General features: G+C 33.4%; 1 protein-coding gene across 13 annotated transcripts in view; it reads right to left on the reverse strand.

Moving 5' to 3' along the window:
- The window catches only part of sls (sallimus), a 259,979-nt gene that overhangs the window by 165,449 nt on the left and 74,947 nt on the right, over positions 1-19,583 (reverse strand). The window lies entirely within an intron of this gene.

Consider the following 19,583-nt stretch of genomic DNA (forward strand, 5'->3'; position numbering starts at 1 on the left):
AATGGCACATAGCAAAAACTCAGGCGAGGGCGTTTAAGTGTATAAGAATATACATCACACTAGAATCTTTCATCTCTGGAGCATATATGAGTAGTACGCATTTTATGTGAATGTGAACATCAAACAGTCCAACCGACATCCTTTATTGTCATTACATAGTTTGTTATTTTTAGTCAAACACGCGTTTCCGAATCACGAGCCGAAGCCTCTCTCCGAAGACCCGAGGTAACAGCGACTTTATAAGATGGTTCATCAGCATACTCATACTCATATGCTACGTGTTCAAATTTTAAATGGAAGATAATTTCGTTCAAGTACCCAACGACAACCCTTTTTATTAGATTGGTTATAGCTGAATTGAAAGTTTGAAACATACTGCGAATGCAGCTTGCGTATTCATAAAACCAACAACCTGCAGACAATTCAACAGGGTGTATTATCGCGTGAAATGAATTAATCATTTATTTCATTACATAGTGTGGTTTTTTTTCAGCTATGATTCGTGTACTTCAAGTACCTAGTACCTAGACGTACATACAAAACAAAAATTATACCCAGGACACAGGCAGGTATAACACAATATTTCTTTTATCTCGAGACGATGAAAACATTATTAATTTTTTTCCATAAAATATCGCATAGGTACATACAATATAACCTTAAGGTCTCTCGCAGCTAGACGTAACTAATGATCGTATTTGGTGATTAATGGCGAGTTAATTTGCTTAAAAATCGTTAATATACGCGCCGGCTTCGACTCTATTTTTATCTTACAAACGAGCGGAGAGTACGAATAACGACGGCGACGACGTCGAGGATCCAACGATCGTGAATAGCTACATAAAAAGTTCAGCTATCGTGGCGTAAATCGCCTAACACGACAACTACATTTTTCTATTTTCGAGACATCATCGCCGCAACATCGATTTTTACCGCTTAAAAGTACATAAACCAGAGTATTATGGTGAGAATTTCGTGCTCAATGTTCGAATTGGACGGATTTATTCATTTATTTTCAACTTTCGTCGGTGTTGTAAACGGTAAAATGAAAGATGAAAGGAACCGAAATGGTCTTAAAATTAAATACCACCAAAATATTTTGACCCTCTAACCTCATCTTAAAGCGAAAAACAAGGCTGAAAATGCTGAATTTTTGTGGGGAAGGGAGGGAGATTTTTTTTTCTTTTTGAGGATTTCCGAAAATTGAAAATTTTCAAAATTCACCAAAAAATGAAAGTGTTGCCATAGTTTGATTTTTCCCCCAAAATTGTTTTGCACCAATGGGTGCAACATTTACCTATATTTGTTGGGATCTAAAAATTCAACGTCGCTGAACATGAAAATGTCTTCAAAATTAATTACCAGTTCATGTTTTAGAAAAAAATCAAAATTTTCAATAGAAAATTGTCGTTTTCTGAAAATAAACAGCAAATATTATTAGTATAAAAAATGGACATTTAAGTTGAATTTGGCGACCCAAAATCGGTCTAAATAATGTAAAAGTAACAGATTTTTGAAAATATCAGAAAAATCAATAAAAAAAAATCTTAGGTAAGTAGTACATACCTATTTGACTCTACAATTTCTTAAGCTACAAATGAATCAAAATTTTTTGCAGAAAAATTTTGGAAAATACTCATTTAAAATTGAAATTTTGATTAAAATATCGCTTTTGGAAGCTCCTTTAAATAAAAGTGAACAACATAGTTTTCACCAATTTTGATTTTTTTGATCATGTTCTAGTTCTATGATGATGTTGCAACTTTTTTTGGAAGCCTCGAAAAAATATATGTGGTATCCGAAAGGGTAACAAAATTATTGGGGAAAAAAGTATCCATGGAATCCGATTTTTTTTCAGACAATTAAAAACACCCCCTCCCCCTGTGGCGGACTGGCCTATGATGTTACCTGGCAATCGCCAGGGGCCCCGAGACACCAAGGGGCCCCCACGGCCATGTTTAAACAAAAAAAAAATGATATTTTCACTTTCTCTAAAAAAAAAATTGAAAAGCTTTCGCCCTCGCTTCGCTCCGGCCAGTTTTCTTTTCTTTTTTTTCAAATCTAAATCTTCAATTATTAGTATATTCAAATTCTAAGATTGTGTGGTCAAAAAAATAAACTCATCAGTCACCACAAAAAACATTGTTTTTCACCTCTCAAAGTACAAATTTTTGAAACTTTCTGCCCTCACTTCACTTGGGCCTCTGTGGTTCTTTCAAACTGTGATCGAGCTTTAATAAAAATCTACATAGGTATTCAAATTTCAAGAAATATGTTTTAACCAAAAAAAAATACACTTTTCCGCTCAAAAAACGTTGGTTTTCTACTTCTCGAAACTAGCTTTTGCTCTCACTCCGCTCTGGGCCTGTTTGCTTTTAATTTTCAAATTTGAAATTTAAAAAAAAAGTCATTCAAACTCTAAAATTTTGAGCTAAAAAAGTGAAGAAATTTTTTAAAACATCGTTTTTTTACTTCTCGAAATACGGATTTTTAAAAGCTTTTGCCCTCGCTTTGCTCGGGTCAATTTCTATCTCTTCTCTCAACCAAAAAAAAATCTATTTTTGAAACTTCCATAAAATTTCAAAAGGGAAAACAAGAATTTTTCATAAGCCCAAAAATTTTTCGTCCGCATTCCCTCAAAAAATCTCCTCTTTTTTGCTATAATATTGAATAAAAAGACAACAGCAAAAATCAATCGCATAACTTGCATTCAAATATCCAAACCTTGAAAAAAAAAACAGAACAAGAAAGATTCTTAAAGGGCAGTGGCGTAGCCAAGGGGGGGGGCGAAAGGGTCCATTGCCCCCTAGCGAGCAAAACTTAGAAATAAAACATGCAAAATAGACGTTTTTATTGTTGTTTGGACCCATTTTTTCTAAAAATTTTCGCTCTCGCTCCGCTCGAGCAGTAATTTTGCCTTCGTTTTTATAAAATCGCCACACATTTACGACAGGTTTCCAGAAAATTACCTTTAATTTCGATTTTGCATGCCTAAAACTCTGGTTTTGTCCCCTCCTTGAAAAAAATCCTGGCTACGCCACTGTTAAGGGGGAAGGGAACAAATTTTGGGGGCCTCAATCGGTGTATCCGCCAGGGGCCCCGAACCGACCCAGTCAGCCACTGCCCTCCCCTCCCCTCTGCCCTGATGAAAAACGTTTGATTTTGAGTATTTACAACCTTTTTACTTTTTTTGGAGAGTAATTCAACATCAATTTTGGTTCAAATTCAAATCGAGGACAATTTTACAGCAGGAATGACTTTTTCGTTCGGGTTTTTCAGAAAGTTTCTTAAATTATTAATAATTTGTTTGGAAATTATTGGCAAAAAAATGATACCTGCCTTTCCAAATTGTTGTCAGAAAAGTGAGACCATTTCGAAATTTCTTGACAAAAGAGTAAGATTTTTGGCTTTTTTGACATAAAAGTAAAAACTTTTGCTATTTCTGGCAAAAAAGCGAGACTGATAATTTTAGCAATTTTTGGAGAAAAATCGAGATTAAGCAATTTTTAGCAAAAAAGTGAGACTTTCTGATATTTTTTTGCATTTTTAGGCACTTGAAAAAGCAAAATTATTTAGCATTTTGAGATTTTTTAAAAGGGGGCAAAATTTTTCCAATATGTGTCGCTTGCAAAATCATAGCCAGGAAAATGGAATTTCTCGTAAATTCACTGAAAAATTAGGGAGGGAGGATTTTTCACATACCCGTCTACATATTGATGAAATATTTCAAAAAAGCAAAAATATTCAATTTTTAGGTTTCTGCTTTTGTTAAAACAGAGGTAAAATTTTTTCAATACGTTTCACTCTTAAAATTATAGCACAAAAATGGGATTTCTCGTCAATTCGTTGATACATTGCGAGGAAGCGAAATTTTTTTCAAATGTTCGTCTACCTCTACACATTGGTAAAATATCTCAAAAATGCAAAATTTTCTATTATTTAGGTTTCTGATGGTATTTTTGCAATAAGTGCCAATCTTGTAATTTTTTTTTCTCGAAAATGGAAAAAAATGGCAGTTTAATTTTTTGATACGTTATTCTACATAAAAATGGCTGAAACTGAGTTAAATTATAAGTTTTTAAATCGATTTTTCTAGGTCTTTGAAAGTGGCAACACTGATTTGGACATCATTCTTCAATTACCCTCTCAAAGTACATACTATAATTTTTGAAAAGTTCAAAATTCCATACCACCTACAACCGAAGCAATTTGCAACTGAAATTTTCCATTTTCGGCCATTTTAGAAAACTTTGAAGCCCCACAGCTCCGCCAAAAAAAATCGAAAAAATGTCCAGTTTGCGTCATTCATCATCGTTTGATGACCTCTACTCTACACATGATCTGATTTTGAGAAAAATCGAAGACCCCTCGTGCGAAAATCCGCTGATTTAGCATGGAATGACCCAATGTTTTTGGCAATTTGTGAGAAAAAGTGAGACATTAGAATTTTCTGCAAACACGTAAGGTAATCCAAATTTTTGTCAGAAAAGTGAGATTATTTCAAACACTAAATTTAAATTCAATTCGTATGACTTTCAAAATTTGGATCTAAATGTAAGATTTGAAATAATCTAGATTAGTTTTGAAAAGAAAAATTCGTGAACTTAGTTATGAACCAATGAAGCATATTTCATACAGAAAGCGACAGAATATCAATTCAGTTTACGATATTGTATCCGAGCCCGATTCCTCCGAAGTCTTCATATAGTAAGCGAATGAAAAAATATGCCAGAGGCTTGCAAAAGGCAGTAGTCCAATAAATTTTCCACCATGTTATCATAAAAAACAGATATCCTATAGTTTTTTTTAACGCGTTTAAAAAACATATTTCACGCCTTCGTGATAATAAACGTACGTTTTCGATAATCGAACACAGACGATAAATTTTAATACAATTAAATTGAACTGCCTCTCGCAAAGAGCCATCAGGCTGTGAGAAATGAGAAAAAAAATTGACGCGGATAATAACGAGGATATGGTACTCGGTAGTGCTACATTGTTGCGCTGGTTCAAGTTCAAAGAAAATGTCTCGGCGATATAATTTGGTGAAGAGAAAATACTCAACACACCGTTGGTTGGATCTTTGAAATAATTTATGATTGTTAGCCAGCCGCACAAAGCTGACCTTCCTATTTCATAGAATATCGTGTTCGGCTGGTCTTTGCCATATAAAGCTTGTATAGGCTTTACAAATGAGAAAGAGAGAGATTCAAAGTTGCATTACCGTTAACTTCCAGTACGTTAATATTCCAGTTTAACGATGCGGACATGATTTCATTTGACGCGGCGGCTGCTGGTATCGGAATCGCGCACCACGTCGCGGAAAAATCCTCGCGAATTGTTGCCTCTTTTTTTCCCTTATACTACCTATCGAGTCTCTGGGTAATTGGTAAAATAGCGATGAAGATCTTATAACGTTGGAAATTACAAGGCAGCGAGTTGTTAGAACTACCGAAGTAACTAGATGGGTGGTATCGATGGCGAGATATAATTATACACCGATGCGCGTTTAAACAATGTAAACGAATTATGTTCATAACTCATAGTCTGCGGATACTTGCTTACTTATGAAGTCTTCACGCGCAAAGCTTCGCCCAGACTGTTTATTTCGTTTACAAACGATTTGAAAAATTATTAAAATTTACGATTCAAATGTCGCGTTTAAAACCCTTAAAAAAAAGAATATTGTACGGGTACACGATGTGTACATATTTATCGTTGAAGAAATAATTACCTTCTTGTACCTTGTAACGTGTTTGTCTTCTTATGGTGTGTAAAAAGGGAAGACTCTTCCCTCCCCTTCTCCCTTAACAAATACCAAATACCAAATGCATCACCTCGACTCGTAAAAGTCTACGTTCGAAGCGAGACTTTACCTATAATAAAACATGTAAGAGGGTTTGCAGTTAAATTAATGAAGAAAATACGAAGGGAGTACGCCTAAAAGACAAAAAATATCCTCGAAAGGGATGCTTTTTCCCTATACTTACATAGAGCTGAATCGCTTTTAGAATTATCAGCATGACATCATTTCGTCTGTCAGACCAACGTCAGCCACGCCTCAGCCAAAAATAAAAAACCGCACAATGAGCACGAAATAGGTATAGGTATACCTACTTACAATTAAGGTAACCAGCATACTTTTCATTACGATCAAAAGACAAGATTTTCGATTAATAACAATGCTAATGATCTGGACACGATCCATATGCGAATCGTGTCTCATGTTGGGTGATTTTTTCAAACCTTCGTCTGTGATGTAAAACTTCAGTTCTAGGATATACACGACAATCTCTGCTCCAGCTATGGAAACTATGTATGAAAAATTGATGTCATGTAAGTTCGCTGTGTTCTCAATTTGAATAAAGAAAAGGTGAAATAATGTGTAACAAGTTATTGATATTGAATTTACTATTTCTTCTCTGAATAGAGCAGGTACCTACTTAATATTTTATGCATGATGTTTTTTTAAATGTCAACCTTTCTCCAGCATTTATTCCAGTATTCTTATTTGTACACAGAAAAAATGACTAATACATTTTTTTCTGCTAAAATCGACGATCGAACTACTTTTTGGTATTTTATTTTATTTTTTCAATAAAGTATGTATTTGCAAAATAGGACATCAATTTTTCCAAATTTTAACAAAAAGTAGTCATTTTTCATCAATAATTTTACTGTTTCAATTTTTTGGAAAAGTTCTTTTTTATTTTTATAATAACATTTCTGATTTTTTGATAATATTTTTCAATTTTATTTTTCAGCATAAATTTTTTTCAAAATTATATGTATGACCCCTCTCCACCCAAAAATTGGCTATTCAAAAATATAACTGATTTTTAAAAAACTGATTAGATATGGTGGGTTCTTTTTTTTAGATCATACTCAAAATTTGGAGGAGAATTTTGGTGATTTCAAAAATTTTTGAAAAAATAAATTTTGATGGAAGCGTTCCATCGGTTCCAAAGCGAGGGGTTTTTCGAAGGCGTCGATTCTGATTCTGAAACTCGTTTGACGCCAAAAATCGAAACAATTAATCCTTGACATTTTAAGGGGGTTAAAACCAGAAATTGTAAAAATAATGCGATATGGGTGTCAAAATCTAAGGTTTTAATGACGCTAATGAGTGCTTTTAAAAATCTGTAATGCGATACCTGTATGACTTTATTCGATAGTTTGAAATTTTTCATTCACGTATTCTCACATTTTTTCAAAAATACCCAAAAAAATTCATAAATTCGATAAAAAATCCCAAAAAGTACATACATGTTTGAAAGCTTTTAATTTTTTTAGTAGGTACAAATTTCAATCTGGCACATTTTGCACCATTACTTTGAAAAATAATTTTTGAAAAATCACCCAAAGAAAATTAAAAATTCATTGAAGTTGCAAGAATTAAAAAAAAAATTTCTATCACAATTGAAAGGAAAATAACAAGTGGAAGGTGCTCAAAGTAAAAAAATATTTGCTGACTTTCAAGACTTAAATGAATGAAAAAATATCACAAAATATCAAAAATTGTTTCGATTTTTCAAAATTGGGACATAGTCTTAACTACTCTCAAAGTAATCGTATCCCAATGAAAAATGATTACGTCAGATTCGCACATTCATGGATTCAATTTGACATGTTATATCAACGTTTTTATCAGATTAGACCTGTTCAAACCTGATCACATCCAGTAGGGGGGGGGCCTTATTCGATCTGATCAGAATCGGACACTCCCCGGATCCAATTGAATCTGAATAGATCCAATCAGATAAGAATTTTGATCGGATTAGATCTGCAATTATTTTCTCCTCAAAATTTTACGTGTTTTTTTTTCATCAATCTAATACCTCCTCCTCCTCCTCCTCCTCCTCCTCCTCCCAAATCCAAAATTTGATAATAAGATAAGGTAATGAATTTCGGATCTGTGAAATTACTACCACGGTTCTTGAATTTTTTTTTTTTTTTTTTTGGTGTTTATAACATGAATTTAAGTTTTCAATAAAGCTGGGTTTTGAATTGGGATTATCTATTTTTCGGAGGTGAAGAAATACATTCAAATTTTCACCAAATCCTTTGTAAAATTATTTTCAATTTTTTCAAATCCTATTGTCCAAAAAATGAGAACAGCAAAACCATTAAAAATTTCCAAGAAATTGTCAGAAAAATCACACGTGGTCATTTAAAGTCATAGAATAGCATAAAATTGCCTCAGAGAATGCTTTCAAAAGTTAACTACCGAAAATTGTCAACAAATCTAGTCAAATCCTTTAACAAAACGTACAGTGAGAAAGGAAGCAAGATGAAGTTCTTTGAAAAATTTTGGAACAACTGAACAAAAAAATTGTTTGTCAACTTCTGGTGGTTGTAAATTTTTTTTTATTATTGCCATACAGAGTAATATGCCTGCCTACATTGTAAAGAGATTCAACAAGGTATGATTCATAAATCACAACTCATAAAAAATTATTGATTTCACCTTAAAAAGGCAATGACCAAATATTCACCACACTACGTTCATTCAATGCATAACAAGTAGATAGGTGCCTATGTAATTAAAATTGACAAAAGGAAAAATACCATTTAGTGGTACAGAAAATTTTCAGCTTTTTATCCAGGAATATAAATGAGCTCCCAAAGGTATATTTTTTGGTGAACCAAAATCTAATATCACTCTCACTCCTTCAGTACGAAAAATAGGGAACTTACAAAATTACTTACAGAGAATCAAATCAGATTTCAAACATCTCTATAAAAAATGAATTGTTTGTCAATTTTTCTTATCTCGTATACCTAAATCATCAGCTCGTTTCGAAACCCATTGATTAAATTTCTACTACCTACAACACTGAAAAAAGCTCAAACCATAGTATTTTTACGTCGATAAGTAATTCGCTATAGCATTTGACAAGAACGCGAGATTCTTCACTAGTACACCTGTTGATAGCTTCTGTTAGATAGGCACGTTCGTCTTCCATATTCACGACCCGCCTCAAGGTACAAATCACCATCTAAGGATCACAAACTACCCATAAATTCCATTCAAGTCGACGCTACATTGTGCGACTTATTTTATTCATTCAAATGACCAGCTACTCGTAAGATTTCACTTACATACTCGTATGTATATCCTCCGGAGTGTAATTTTTAGGTCCCAAAACCTTCGGGCAAACAGTTCCCAAAATATTACCACAGCAATAAAAATGAAAATGCTTCGCGGTTGTCTGACTTTACTACTTGTGTATATACTTAATTGTCTTCAATTAATACATAATATTAAAAATACACTGTGTAATTTTTTCTCATTACCTCGTGGCATATTTTCAAGTCGTTCTATACATATGCACACAGTATAGAGTAAAATTCACGCAGCAGTACCGTATGCCAGCCAACTCGTAAAAATTACATTTTTCTTCCGGCTGCTGCAGCAACAGCAGAAGTAGAATTGTAGTTATCTAGAGCATTTTATCGTAGTACATACCGTATTAATAAACTATATCGAAGGCTGGATTTAAAAAATTAATCCAGATTGTTTACAGTAATTTCGATTTACACATGTTTACGAAGAAATTCGCGATATAGCTTTTCCCTCCTTTGGCCGATGGCCAGCAACTACCCTGCCATCTGAAAGTATGTATTGCTCATATGGCAAAGACCACTGACCAGTGCAGTCATTAAGAAATTACGTATGTTAAAAATTCTTTTAAACTAGTATTGTCGACGTATTTTTGGAATTTATACATCAGATTTTGCACGTTATAGTAAAATAATGAGTTAACAATACGTCGTCGTAGCTTGTGTTTCTGGTGGTAACAGTACGATTTGTGAAAAATATTTATGTACAAGAACGTGATAATATTTTTAAAGCTATGAAGTTGACATAAGATATACTCGAAGTTGATAAGCTTGTAAACTTGGTTTTTGAAAAAATATGATTACGTTGAAAAATAGGTAACATGCAAAATTTTTGAACATACATTGTACGTCTGACATTCAATTTTAAAATTTATCTTCAACTTGGATCAAATTTTCATAAAATTTTTAGGTCGTAATAAAATTTCATGTTTAGATCACTAATTGATTAAAATCTTAAAAAAACAATACAATCAAACAAAATTATGCTCCAGGAAGTAAAGAAAGAAGGGAGGTACCTAACCGTCAGAAAATGGACCACATCAAACTCGAATTGATCTCGATCCTTTGATCAGATAAATGCACCTCAATGAAAAAACAAATACATAGGTAAGCAAGCACACGAATTTTCAAATTCAAATCAACCATTCCACAAAACCCGACCATATAGGTATCTGGATTAACACGCTATAGAAATTATTCAAACGTATCTCTCGCTTGGGTATACTTATGTATAGGCACAATTCTATCCACGCTATTCGCCATTTAATCATTCAAACCTCGGGCGGCAGTTAAGGCCCCACATCTTGTTGTAAAATTAGACCCAAACGCCTCTCGGATTCATCATTTATCAAATGATTCTGCTAACATTAGCGTGACAGTTAACACGCTCAAAGAGCATACAGAACTAGTCTACGGTCTATGAGTACGTACGATTTATAGCACGTAAAACACGTAAGCTCGTCCTTGAATATCTGATTACCAAGGTACCTTTATGATGTACGTGAAAATCGCCTAAAATTACCAACGTGTAGTCGGTTTGAAGATTCATCAGAACAGACAAACGATTCTAGGTAATACTGCGTCATCTTGGTCGGTAAAAAGCACATATGCATATAGGAATCATTCATAAAATAAAATATCAATTGGCTGGTTGAGATGAAAAAATAAATAAATAAAAGAATGCAATTTAATTTCACCAAATCTGAATAAATTAACGTTTCCTGGAACTTCCCATTGTTTAGATGCTACTTTACATCGATCTAAATTGTATTTTGTGCTCGCTTAAGGCCATATTTCCAGTAACCCAAATCCTAAGTGTTCTCGAACGATAATATAGTTTTTTCAGGCAAACCTCCTCTTTTTTTCTATTCTCACTCATTTTCAAAAAAATAAAAAAACAATTGCTTGAACTAATTAGCTGCAGAGGTCAAATTTAAAAATGAATAGGTACATACCTCTACGTACATATTTTAAAATGCCGACAAATCTCTCGTTAATCTGAAAGACAAATGAATTTAACGTGTTGTCCAGTTTTTGATTATGTATCTGCTGCTTGGAAGAGAAAATGATCTTCACCCGATAAAATTCTCAGAGTCCATAAATTCCAAAACAAACTAAAAAGCACTCGAATTGTAAATTTTTTAGCATCATTGGCTTGACAATTTTGGAAATCCTCAGAAAACGTATCCTAAGAATCCGTAAAAATTAAAAATAGTTAAGGAGCTGAACATGCTACAAAAATTAAAAATGGGTCAAAAACAATTTCTGTGAATCGAAAACAAACCATTCCTACTTCACAAAATTACAAAAATTATCCATAAAAATGCTACGTATACTATTTTCCTTCAAATTATCCAAACAAAATAAACATAAATGAATTTTCTCGCGCAAAACGAAATGTATTTTGAGTCATACCTAAATTTTTTAGATTAAAAAAAATACAGGTCCAAAATTTGAAAAATACAGATCTCGAAAATTCGAATACTTACCTGAATGGATTTTTGAATCAATTACATAAGATTAAGAGACATGTACGAAGTCGAATTTAAGCATCTATCGATCCATAAACTTCGCGTTAAATTTTCACTTACACCAACATAATGCATCGAATTAGCATAAAACCAGTGTTTTAGGTACCTATACATTGCATTAGAAATTTTCAAAATGACCAACTGCATGCATTAATGTCTTTAAATATGCAAAAATATGCGCTATCAGTTTTTTTTAGAAGTAAAATTCATTAAAACATGAAGATTTTGAAAGCTCACATCACGAGACTGATATAGTCCTAGGAGAAAATCCATTAACAGAGTCTCAAAGAAAATAAATTGGAAATTCAGAACTGAGGAGGTGGATAGCAGAACGCAATAACTCCATTTTTGTTTTTTTTTTGGGGAAATTAGGAAAAATGGCCAGGAGGGGAAGGGTGGGGGGTCGAGTTCCAAAATTGGTGTCAAATGAAAGGGGAGGGGGCCATAAATAAAATTTCCACTCAATTTCAAAATTTTGGTCGCCTGGGTAAGCACAGAGAGGAAAAGAAAAAAAAGTTATTGCGTTTTGAACGCAAATTTTTTTTGGGTGTTTTTCTGCAAAAAAAACGTATTTTTTATTTGTAGAAATTGAAAAATTATAGAAAAAAAGTATGTTTAATCGAAAATTTTCAATACAAAACTGGAATGCGAAATTCAAACAATTCCTGTCTGTGATATAGCATTCAAAGAGTGGGAATGAAAGCACAATTTTTTTTAGTAACTCCTACCCAATGAGTTTCAGTATCTACCCGATGAAAAAAAAACAGTGTTACCACATCTGCGCAACTGAAATGTATAAAAAGTAGTGGAGTTATTGCGTTTTGCAAACAAAATCTCATTTTTTAATGCATTTAGCTCTAAAATCAGACTTGTTTTCCTCGATTGCGCTATGATATTCAACTGATAGACAAAATCTGACACCGGGAATGGATTTCCCGTTGAATTTTACATAAGGATAGATATCTAACTCAATTTTCGTAATTTTGGAGTTATTGCGTTCTGCTATCCACCTCCTCAACTGTTGGTTAAAATTTGAAAATATAAATCTCATATCTGGTCCCTCGTGATAAAAGATTAATTTTTTGCGATAAGTTTAAAAATCGAAATTCATCATTTAAAAATCAAAAAACGTTATAAGTAAAAGCCAGTTTATAAGTTCTCTTGAACACACTCATTCAATGGGCCAAGTTAGCCCAGTAGGTAAAGCAATTGCCCAGTAAACGAGATATCTGGGTTCGAATCCCTTAGCAAGAGCAATAATAATCGTGTACAGTTCTGTACACAAAACACCACACCTCATCAGCCAAAAGCAGAGATATGTACAATATAAAATGCGTGTCAACGCTATCTGTCGTGAACCTGAACGATCAGTTGTTCGCTGATTGCAAGTAGGTTTCTGCTTATAGCTTTTTATTACATTTTGAAAACTTCACAGCTACCAGAGATGTATCGAAATTACCTTTGAAATTAAGGGACAGGGAGTGACCTAGGTGAAAACCCCCAACTGAAAATACCCAAAATTCTCAATCAACCAAAAATTAAAGGCGGTCCCAACAATTTTGGGGGGAGGGGGACGAATTCTGTAGTTTTGAATATTTACCTAATCATTTGATAACAAAGTCAACAAAATGAACATCTTTGGTAATTTTCATTAAAAACATGAAAGTACAAATATGTACGAGTATTCAGTTTTTTAGTTGACCACTAAAATCGCGTCAATTTTCTAACTGACAATTAGTGGAAAATCCTCACAAAGAGGCACAGTTCTCCAATCCTCTTCATCTAAGTATTATTGTATTTTTTTTTGGTAGATCTGATAGATCTTCCATATTTCAGCCTGAACCGCCATCGCAATCTTTTTCTTATGGAGATAAACATTTAAAAGTATGGGAAAGCAGTCTTCTTTAGCATAATATGAATATGGTTATTCCAAACTGATCGTAGCCTAAACTTTGACTTCAACTTTTTGTCCTGAAAATTTTCTTAGCTGAAGAATTTTTCAGCTGAAAATTGAAATCAACAACCTGGAGAAAGTTAACGCATGAAAGACCTGTAGAGTATTGAAAAGGATGCGATGGTAACCGAAATGCCAAAAATTTGGAAAATCACTATTTCATTTTCAGACATTTTTTCGCTGCGCTTCGTTGACTTTCTCAGCTCTAAAACTAAAAATGTTGACAACTACTAAAATTTCCCCAATTCAAAAATCTTTTAAAATTGTAAACTAAAATGAATACTTTGATCAAACTTGATACATAAAGTATAGTACTTGAAGCAGGCTTGGGGAGGGGGGAGGGGGTTAAAAAACTTTAAAACGCTGGGAAATCATTATTCCAGTCATTTTTACACAATTTTTCACTGGGTTGACTGCCTTAGCCTTAAAACTAGAAAACACGTGAAAAGTTAATCTCAGAGAATACCTATTTAATTACACTAAAGGGCCCATTTGCAAGAATCAATGTGACCCAAAATTTTAAAAAACAATAAAAATTCGTCCAATTTACAATTTTTTCGAATAAATAAATTAGATGAACATTCTGCTTGTTACAACATTTTTTTGAATTTTTTCCACAATTTATAAATAGAACATTGACTGAAAATAAACCCACAGGTCTCTCGCATTACAACCATTTCACTTCGATTCTAGTTTCAAATGCAAACCTGTTAATCACCTCATTAAAAACAAAATTAAACCACGTCCGAAATGTGTTTTGGAGTTGGACCCGAAGTCGTGAACTGATACCATCACATGAACATCGAACAAACTTCGAACGAAGGCAGCGATGCAAAAAATCATAACCAGTTAGCGCGCCATTGCAAATTTTACGATCGAAGCGAGTGAAATGAAAAGTGATCATGTAATAAGAATAAATAAAGAGTCGTTGGTTAAATATCATTAACTGCTGGGTACGTACGGCGGATGTATTCCGTTATGCAAAAAACTATCAGGCTCGTAAAATGAAAAAAACAGATAAAGAAAGAAAAGTCGGCCATAATTTAGCAAATAAACCAGTAGTAGCGAAATATCTGCTATTGAATGCGATGCATTTAGCATTAGCAGTACATAATAATACGTACTGTACATCTACATAATATGTAGTACAAGGAGGCGAAGTTTACAATGTGTACATACGGGCGTTAATTTTTCGAAGGTTGCATGGACATGGGCAGCATTATGGCAAAGAAACAGTTTAGAGAGTCCTGCTACACACTATAAATAAATCGCACTCGGAATTTAGAGTTTTTTTTTCTGCCTCTCATTCCAGTAGATGTATTTGTTGCGGCGATGAAGGGAAATGCAAGCTTCCAAAAATGATCGTACAATGTTGTGTGCCAAAATCACCGTTATCGACGCCTAGAAAATGTGGTACCTACGAAAGTTTACACGTTCCATGTATACGTTTACGTACTCGTACCTTAAGCCCCACAGTAGCTCGTTCTAATGCTGCGATGCTGTTTTGGTTATTTTCACGTCGTCACTGGGCGATCGAGATCGAATTTTAAACTACCGCAGAGTAAATTGTTATGGTTGGCAGTGTGAATGGATTATTTTTTAATACGATTGTATACGCATTAACATGCGGAGCCGTATATATGTATACGTAATTACGACACCACTAGGTATATCCATCTATGTCCGGTAGGTACATGTGGACGAAGAAGGCGCCGCACGCTTCCACCGTACGTTCAGAACGTATCGGTATCGCAGTTCGGAGATGCGTAGCGTTTATAGTACGAAAGGAAGCGCACGCCACTACCGCAAACAAATGATTATTATTTATGAAACTAATTCACCATGTGTTTCCATTTAGCCAGTAGACAAAAAAGGCGTTCGTAGTATTTCCGGTATCATCGTCGCATCAATGACTGAAATGTAAACTAACATTACATTGACCCAACAACCAACGATTAATACTGATAATTTGTTTAGATTTGGAATTAGTATTCAAATCAGGCAGCCTTGGCTTGGGTGTATCGATGATGGATGAAAGAGCATTGATGATTAGAATAGTGAATCAGTTCCACCAATCATTGAAGATTGGTGGTTGTTGTGATCTACGAGCATCATACCTGCAGTTGAAGAGAATTATAGCTCCAGCTGACTCACTCAGTTCTAATTTGAAATGTTTCATTGAAGAAATTTTCAAAGTAATATTTCATGAAAGGGTAATAAATCCTTTGCTGAAAGCATTTTTTCCTCAAAGAGATGTGATCCTGACCCACTTGAAACTCAAAAGTAGAAAAAGTGTTCATCGAGTTGAAAATTGTTGGAAAATTTTTGATGTTTCATCCAAACCATTTTTCCTTGGATCATCCAAAGCAAAAAATTGTTGACAATAACAAGATAAAATTGGGGTAAAATTACAACTCTAAACATTTTAGAAATTTATGCAGTCCAATACACAACATCATAATAAGATGTAATTTTAAAATATAAGGTATATATCAAGAGTAGGTATACTTTTTCTGTGAAACAGAACCGGAATTTCAAAAATAATGAGCGAGTCATTTTAAAAACATTTTTTTGTAAGAAGAGAGAGGGGCAACATTTTTTTCAAGGAGAAGATTTTTCCAATTTTTAAATAAAATTCAACATCAAAAAGGAATGAAAAGATCAAAATTCCAGAGGATGAAAAAAATGAATGGAAAAATTTCAAAGTTTGCAGGTTAGAAAATGAAAAAAAGTAGAACGTATTTTGGCAAAAAAAAAAAAGGGTCGAAAATAGAAAAGACTAGGTAGTATGTAGATAACTGAGATAACAGAACTGCTGGACATCCTGTACAGTGACAGCTGTATAATAAATTACAAAAGCTAAAATGAACAGAATTTTGTAAAAATGATTCGAAAATTGCTCAAAATTCCATGCAAAAAATTGCAAAAGCATCAAAAAAAATTATAATAATACAAAAAATCACGAAAAACTTAATATCATCAAATCGAATAAAAGTTTTCAAAAAGTTAATGAAATTTTAACAAAGTTGAGCAAAACATGACAAATCTTCCTAAAAAGTTGAAATATCGCGAAAACCTTTTCAAATACCTAACAAAAAAACAATTGAAAAATATCCACCAAAAAAATCTATTCACCTACAGGGGAGGGGATGTATCCCAACTGGCAGAAAAATTTCTGAGCCGCAAAAAATGTTAGGTACTTACCAAAGAGCATTTTTTGATTTTTGGCGAATTTTTAAAATTTTAATTATGTAGGTTCAAAAATAGGAAAATAATCCGAATTTTAACAAATTGACTCAGACAACTGTTTGGTGTATACCAACACTATTTTCGACTTTCCGAATTGATTAGAAATGGTTTGAACCATTTTGAGTCGTTCTATATAGATTCCAGAAACTTTTCAAAGTTGCCAAAAATTTTACCCAATGAAGTTGAAAAGCTATTACTTTATCCTGATTTCAGCATGCTGAGTCTATGGGACGTGGTTTTAAGGAATTCTAGAACTATCAGCCATATTTTGGAAATTTTAGATTTTGAAAAACAAAACAAAAGGCGACACTCTTACAAAATGCACAAATTTTGAGGCGTTTTTTTTTTCTCGAAAATTGGAAGTAGAATAAAAATACTGGAGGCTCCAGAACTACCTACTAAAAACGATGTAGACCCATTCCTACTTGATTAGAGGGGTTGGAAATTTGCTACATAAACCAAATTTCAGATTTTTAAGTTGATTTGGTAAAATTGTCGATTCTTTCCAATATTTGGCCTGCCTTTTAATTTTTAAAAATTATCTGAAAATTGAAAAATTCACTTGGGCGCCTGAAATTTTGGCTGAAGATGTATTTTTTTATGCTCTTTCGACTCAGCCTTGCTCAATTGAAAAGTTTGAGAAGTCATTTCCTTAGGTATCTAAAAAAGCTGGCGGATATTTATGAAAAAAGTCATGAAATTACATCAAAAGATTGATAAAAATTTCAAATCTGGGGTTTGATTTCTTCTCACAGGTGTAAATTTTTTGGAAAAAACCAAATTCACTTGGGCGCCTGAAATTTTGGCTGAAGATGTATTTTTTTATGCTCTTTCGACTCAGCCTTGCTCAATTGAAAAGTTTGAGAAGTCATTTCCTTAGGTACTATCTAAAAAAGCTGGCGGATATTTATGAAAAAAGTCATGAAATTACATCAAAAGATTGATAAAAATTTCAAATCTGGGGTTTGATTTCTTCTCACAGGTGTACATTTTTTGGAAAAAACCAGTCTGAGAAATTTTATAAAGAACTGTGTTGGCTTATCATTTTGAACTCTGCTGTCAGGGTGATATAAAATTCAAAAAAATTGAAACCACGAATTGAAAGTCATCGAATCTTCCGGAAGTGATTTTCAAATTTTTAAAATTTTCAAGTGTTCCACTGACTCTGCATACCACAAATTTTAGAACAAACCCATTAAATTCACAAATGCAATCGTATACCTATATCTCAAACAACTACGTCGAAACAATCAACATTTTAATTTACACACGATATCTCTATAGTGTAGGTCCAGGTACCTGAAATCATTTTATTATCAATTACCTATATTCTCAAATAAAAGATGATGTTCGCGCCTCAGAACACTACCAAAAGGATCGAAATTACCGAGTCACGCTTTCTTTTCACTCGCAGGTATTTGTTTTTTCATTCGGCTCGTAATTGGCGAAAGATTCCTTCGAGGAAAAAAGAATCATAATAATTATACAGTCTCATTGGCACGTACGTATTAAAATACCACCGTAACGAATCCACTTCAAATGGGCAGCTCGTGTGCCGCTTTCTTGATATACTTATATGTACCTTAACTTAGCATGTCAGTAATTCACTTACAAACAACACTACATCCTATTCTCTAGAATACTACAAGGTGTTTCTGCAACGACGTAGGTAGGTATCTACTTGTAAAATTTCTGCCGAAAAAATACCATACTTTTGGATAAGTTGCCAAAAATGATGCATTCGCCGATGAAAAATTCCATTTGTATGAAAGTTCTTTGACTTCTATGACGCATCTGCCCATAAATTCAATAGAAACCCATCGTATTGGCGAGCACCCTTATGATAGTTACAAAAACCAACCGCCACGTGACTTGACAGGTGACTTATCATAATTTTTATACGAGTTCCGCGATTGTGTTGATGTTGCGGACAAATTCGTATACAATATTAGCACTTTCGAGCATATAGAACAACTTGCGATCGTTTTACATAAGAAAGCGTTATTCAATTTAAAAATAACCGCAATGAATATGAATACCATGACGCCGCACTGACACAATGCAACACTTGCCAGAAATTTGAATTTATAAACGTACAGCAAATATGCCTATAGCTTATGCTAAGTTGTATTTATTTTTTGGAAAAAAATTTCCGATTTCTATTATCCTACATCTTTCCTCATTTGTGGGAGTCTCATTCGACGCTCGAGTATTCATTCAAAACTAAATATATCTAAAAGAACTATTCGATTTGGTCTTATGCAGCATATTCGTCGTCTTTCTGCTGCGTACATTCGATATGTACGTGTGCGTTTTATTTCGAGTTTTATTACATGGCGTATTAGTTTTTCAAATGGAAATTACTGTCGTTAAAAACTTCAATAAGCAAGTTGAATATTCTCATTTAGTACTTTTCGTTTCGAAACAGCGTGTTTTAATTCCATGAACGATAAAACAGTACTTAATATTTCCGCAAAAATTTGGGACATTTGAGCGAAAAATATCTATTGATAAAATCGTCTGGTTGGATAACTAATTAAATTATATAGTATACAAAAATACATATAAAAATAACATTTCGTACTATGAAGATGAAGCCACATTGCTGTTGTAGGTACTGCTTGTCGATCGGAAATTGGTCAAATTTATAGCCCAAATAGACACGTTTAAAACGAATGAACTATTTGAATAAAAATCATCCGTCAGATTGATAAAGATACCTAACG

Source organism: Planococcus citri, chromosome 5, assembly GCF_950023065.1.
Source record: "Planococcus citri chromosome 5, ihPlaCitr1.1, whole genome shotgun sequence".
NCBI classification, from domain to species: domain Eukaryota; kingdom Metazoa; phylum Arthropoda; class Insecta; order Hemiptera; family Pseudococcidae; genus Planococcus; species Planococcus citri.